This window comes from Balaenoptera borealis, assembly GCF_965194805.1.
Source record: "Balaenoptera borealis genome assembly, chromosome: 5".
NCBI classification, from domain to species: Eukaryota; Metazoa; Chordata; class Mammalia; order Artiodactyla; family Balaenopteridae; genus Balaenoptera; species Balaenoptera borealis.
In genome coordinates, this window is record NC_138862.1 from 121,511,907 (window position 1) to 121,517,911 (window position 6,005).

At 37.9% G+C, this 6,005-nt stretch overlaps 1 long non-coding RNA gene across 1 annotated transcript; it reads right to left on the reverse strand.

The window, feature by feature from the left end:
- Positions 1–624: 624 nt before the first annotated feature.
- On the reverse strand, positions 625–5,735 carry LOC309629429. The gene is made up of 2 exons (XR_014245075.1): positions 1,154–5,735; positions 625–816 (listed from the first exon to the last, which is right to left on the reverse strand). It is a non-coding gene; the product is annotated as an uncharacterized lncRNA (long non-coding RNA).
- Between the last annotated feature and the right edge of the window lie 270 nt (positions 5,736–6,005).

Genomic DNA, 6,005 nt, shown 5'->3' on the forward strand with positions numbered 1-6,005 from the left:
TTTGCATTTCTCTAATGATTAGTGATGTTGAGCATCCTTTCATGTGCTTGTTGGTAATCTGTATATCTTCTTTGGAGAAATGTCTATTTAGGTCTTCTGCCCATTTTTAGATTGGGTTGTTTGTTTTTTTTGATATTGAGCTGCATGAGCTGCTTGTATATTTTGGAGATTAATCCTTTGTCAGTTGCTTCATTTGCAAATATTTTCTCCCAGTCTGAGGGTTGTCTTTTCATCTTGTTTATAGTTCCCTTTGCTGTGCAAAGGCTTTGAAGTTTCATTAGGTCCCATTTGTTTTTTTTGTTTTTATTTCCATTTCTCCAGGAGGTGGGTCAAAAAAGATCTTGCTGTGATTTATGTCATAGAGTGTTCTGCCTATGTTTTCCTCTAAGTGTTTTATAGTGTCTGGCCTTACATTTAGGTCTTTAATCCATTTTGAGTTTATTTTTGTATATGGTGTTAGAGAGGGTTCTATTATCATTCTTTGACATGTAGCTGTCCAGTTTATTGAAGAGGCTGTCTTTTCTCCACTGTATATTCTTGCCTCCTTTATCAAAGATAAGGTGACCATATGTGTGTGGGTTTATCTCTGGGCTTTCTAACCTGTTCCATTGATCTATATTTCAGTTTTTGTGCCAGTACCATACTGTCTTGATTACTGTAGCTTTGTAGTATAGTCTGAGGCCAGGGAGCCTGATTCCTCCAGTTCCGTTTTTCTTTCTCAAGATTGCTTTGGCTATTCAGGGTCTTTCATGTTTCCAAACAAATCGTGAAATTCTTGTTCTAGTTCTGTTTAAAATGCCATTGGTAGGGGCTTCCCTGGTGGCGCAGTGGTTGAGAATCTGCCTGTCAATGCAGGGGACATGGGTTCGATTCCCGGTCTGGGAAGGTCCCACATGCCGCGGAGCAAGTAGGCCTGTGAGCCACAACTACTGAGCCTGCGCGTCTGGAGCCTGTGCTCCGCAACAAGAGAGGCCGCGATAGTGAGAGGTCCGCGCACCGCGATGAAGAGTGGCCCCCACTTGCCGCAACTAGAGAAAGCCCTCGCACAGAAACGAAGACCCAACACAGCCATAAATAAATAAATAAATAAATAAATAAATATATAAATAAATAAATAAATTTATTTAAAAAAATGCCATTCGTAGTTTGATACGAATTGCATTGAATCTGTAGATTGCTTTGGGTAATATAGTCATTTTCACAATGTTCCTTCTTCCAATCCAAAAACATGGTATTTCTCTCCATCTTTTTGTATCATCTTTAATTTCTTTCTTCAGTGTCTTATAGTTTTCTGCATACAGGTCTTTTGTCCCCTTAGGTAGGTTTATTCCTAGGTATTTTATTCTTTTTGTTGCAATGGTAAATGGGAGTGTTTCCTTAATTTCTCTTTCAGATTTTTCATCATTAGTGTATAGGAAGGCAAGAGATTTCTGCACATTAACTTTGTATCCTGCTACTTTATCAAATTCACTGATTAGTCCTAGTAGTTTTCTGGAAGAATCTTTAGGATTCTCGATGTATAGTATCATGTCACCTGCAAACAGTGAGAGTTTTTCTTCTTTTCCAATCTGGATTCCTTTTATTGCTTTTTCTTCTCTGATTGCTGTGCAAAACTATGTTGAATAACAGTAGTGAGAGTGGGCAACCTTGTCTTGTTCCTGCTCTTAGTGGAAAAGATTTTAGATTTCCACCATTGAGAACGATGTTGGCTGTGGGTTTGTCATATATGGCCTTTATTATGTTGAGGTAAGTTCCCTCTATGCCTACTTTCTGGAGGGTTTTTATCATAAATGGGTGTTGAATTTTGTCAAAAGCTTTTTCTGCATCTATTGAGATGATCATATGGTTTTTCTCCTTCAGTTTGTTAATATGGTATATCACATTGATTGATTTGCATATATTGAAGAATCCTTACATTCCTGGGATAAACCCCACTTGATCATGGTGTATGATCCTTTTAATGTGCTGTTGGATTCTGTTTGTTAGTATTTTGTTGAGGATTTTTGCATCTATGTTCATCAGTGATGTTCGTCTGTAGTTTTATTTTTTTGTGACATCTTTGTCTGGTTTTGGTATCAGGATGATGGTGGTCTCGTAGAATGAGTTTGGGAGTGTTCCTCTCTCTGCTATATTTTGGAAGATTTTGAGAAGGATAGGTGTTAGCTTTTCTCTAAATGTTTGATAGAATTCACCTGTGAAGACATCTGGTCCTTGGGTTTTGTTGTTGGAAGAATTTTAATCACAGTTTCAATTTCAGTGCTTGTGATTGGCCTGTTTATATTTTCTCTCTTCCTGGCTCAGTCTCAGAAGGTTGTGCTTTTCTACGAATTTATCCATTTCTTCCAAGTTTTCCATTTGATTGACATATAGTTGCTTGTAGTAATTTCTCATGATCATTTGTATTTCTACAGTGTCAGTTGTTACTTCTCCTTTTTTATTTCTAATTCTATGGATTTGAGTCTTCACTCTTTTTTTCTTGATGAGTCTTGCTAATGGTTTATCAATTTTGTTTATCTTCTCAAAGAACCAGCTTTTAGTTTTATGATCTTTGCTATCATTTCCTTCATTTCTTCTTCATTTATTTCTGATCTGATCTTTATGATTTCTTTCCTTCTGCTAACTTTGGGGTTTTTTTGTTCTTTTTTCTCTAATCACTTTAGGTGTAAGGTTAGGTTGTTTATTTGAGATGTTTCTTGTTTCTTGAGGTACGATTGTACTGCTATAAACTTGCCTCTTAGAACTGCTTTTGCTGCATCCCATAGTTTTGGGTTGTTGTGTTTTCATTGTCATTTGTTTCTTGGTATTTTTTTATTTCCTCTGTGATTTCTTCAGTGATCTCTTGGTTATTTAGTAGTGTATTGTTTAGCCTCTATGTGTTTGTATTTCTTACAGATTTTTTTCCTGTAATTGATATCTAGTCTCATAGTGTTGTGGTTGGAAAAGATACTTGACATGATTTCAATTTTTTAAATTTACCAAGTCTTGATTTGTGACCCAAGATATGATCTATCCTGGAGAATGTTCCATGAACACTTGAGAAGAAAGTGCATTCTGTTGTTTTTGTATGCAATGTCCTATAAATATCAATTAAGTCCATGTTGTTTAACATATCTTTTAAAGCTTGAGTTTCCTTATTTATTTTCAGTTTGGATAATCTGTCCATTGAGGAAAGTGGTGTGTTAAAGTCTCATATTTTTATTGTGTTACTGTTGATTTCCCCTTTTAAGGCTGATAGCATTTGCCTTATGTATTGATGTGCTCCTATGTTGGGTTCATCAATATTTACAATTGTTATATCTTCTTCTTGGATTGATCCCTTGATCATTATGTAACGTCCTTCTTTGTCTCTTGTAATAGTCTTTATTTTAAAGTCTATTTTGTCTGATATGAGAATTGCTACTCCAGCTTTCTTTTGGTTTCCATTTGCATGGAATATCTTTTTACATCCCTTCACTTTCAGTCTGTATGTGTCCATAGGTCTGAAGCGGGTCTCTTGTAGACAGCATATATATGGGTCTTGTTTTTGTATCCATTCAGCCAGTCTGTGTCTTTTGGTTGGAGCATTTAATCCATTTACATTTAAGGTAATTATCAATATGTATATTCCTATTACCATTTTCTTAATTGTTTTGGGTCTGTTGTTGTATGTCTTTTCTTTCTCTGGTGTTTCTTGCCTAGAGAAGTTCCTTTAGCATTTGTTGTAAAGCTGCTTTGGTGGTGCTGAATTCTCTTAACTTTTGCTTGTTTGTGAAGGCTTTATTCTCTCCACTGAATCTGAATGTGATCCTTGTTGGGTAGAGTAATCTTGGTGTTGGTTTTTCCCTGTCATCACTTTAAATATGTCCTGCCACACCCTTCTGGCTTGCAGAATTTCTGCTGAAAGATCAGCTCTTAACCTTATGGGTATTCCCTTGTATGCTGTTTGTTGTTTTTCCCTTGCTGCTTTTAATATTTTTTCTTTGTATTTAATTTTTGATAGTTTGATTAATATGTGTCTTGGCGTGTTTCTCCTTGGATTTATCCTGTATGGGACTCTCTGTGCTTCCTGGACTTGATTGACCATTTCCTTTTCCATATTAGGGAATTTTCAACTATAAACTCTTCAAATGTTTTCTCAGTCCCTTTCTTTTTTTCTTCTTCTTCTGGGACCCTTATAATTCGAATGTTGGTGTGTTTAATGTTGTCCCAGAGGTCTCTGAGACTGTCCTCAATTCTTTTCATTCTTTTGTCTTTATTCTGCTCTGTGGTAGTTATTTCCACTATTTTATCTTCCACATCACTTTTCTCTTCTGCCTCAGTTGTTCTCCTATTGATTCCTTCTAGAGAATTTTTAATTTCATTTATTGTATTGTTCATCTTTGTTTGTTTGCTCTTTAGTTCTTCTAGGTCCTTGTTACACTTTCTTGTGTTTTCTCCATTCTGTTTCCAAGATTTTGGATCATCTTTACTATCATTACTCTGAATTCTTTTTCAGGTAGACTGCCTATTTCCTCTTCATTTGTTTGGTCTGATGTGGTTTTACCTTGCTCCTTCATCTGCTGTGTATTTCTCTGTCTTCTCATTTTCCTTAACTTACTTTGTTTGGGGTCTCCTTTTCGCAAGCTGCAGTTTCGTAGTTCCCATGGTTTTTGGTGTCTTCCCCCAGTGGGTAAGGTTGGTTCAGTGAGTTATGTAGGTTTCCTGGTGGAGGGGACTGGTGCCTGTGTTCTGGTGAATGAGGCTGGAGCTTGTCTTTCTAGTGGGCAGGACCACATCCGTTGGTGTGTTTTGGGGTGTCTGTGAACTTATTATGATTTTAGGCAGCCTCTCTGCTAATGGGTGGGTTTGTGTTCCTGTCTTGCTAGTTGTTTGGCATGGGGTGTCCAGCACTGGAGCTTGCTGGTCATTGAGTGGAGCTGGGTTTTGGCATTGAGATGGAGATCTGTGGGAGAGCTCTTGCTGATTGATATTACATGGGTCCGGGAGGTCTCTGGTGGTCCAATGTCCTGAACTCAGCTCTCCCACCTCAGAGGCTCAGGCCTGACACCTGGCTGGAACACCAAGACCCTGTCAGCCACACAGCTCAGAAGAAAAGAGAGATATAAAAAGAAAGAAAGAAAGAAAAAATAAATAAAATGAAAAAAAATAATTAAAATAAAAATACAAAATATTAAAATTAAAAAATTAAAAAGTAATAAAAAAAAGAAAAGACAAGAGCAACCAAACCAATAAACAAATCCACCAATGATAACAAACACTAAAATCCATACTTAAAAAAAAAAAAAAAAAAAATGGACAGAGAGAACCCTAGGACAAATGGTAAAAGCAAACCTATACAGACAAAATCACACAAAGAAGCATACACATACACACTCACAAAAAGAGAAAAAGGAAAAAAAAAATTATATACATATATTAAAAAAAAGGAAGAGAGCAACCAAATCAATAAACAAATCTATCAATGATAATAATCTCTAAATACTAAATTAAGATAAACCTAAAACCAGAAACTAATTAGATGCAGAATGCAAACCCAAAGTCTACTGATGTACCCAGTGTCCACCACCTCAATTTTGGTATGATTCCTTGTCTATTGAGGTATTCCGCAGATGCAGGGTACATTAAGTTGATTGTGGAGATTTAATCCAGTGCTCCTGAGGCTGCTGGGAGAAATTTCCCTTTCTCTTCTTTGTTCGCACAGCTCCCGGGGTTCAGATTTGGATTTGGACCCGCCTCTGCGTGTAGGTCGCCTGAGGGCGTCTGTTCTTCGCTCAGACAGGACGGGGTTAAAGGATCAGCTGCTTCGGGGGCTCTGGCTCACTTAGGCCGCGGGAGGGAGGTGTATGGATGCGAGGTGAGCCTGCAGCGGCAGAGGCCAGCGTGATGTTCCAACAGCCTGAGGCACGCCGTGCGTTCTCCTGGGGAAGTTGTCCCTGGATCAAGGGACCCTGGCAGTGGCGGGCTGCACCAGCTCCCAGGAGGGGAGGTGTGGAGAGTGATCTGTGCTTGCACACAGGCTTCTTGGT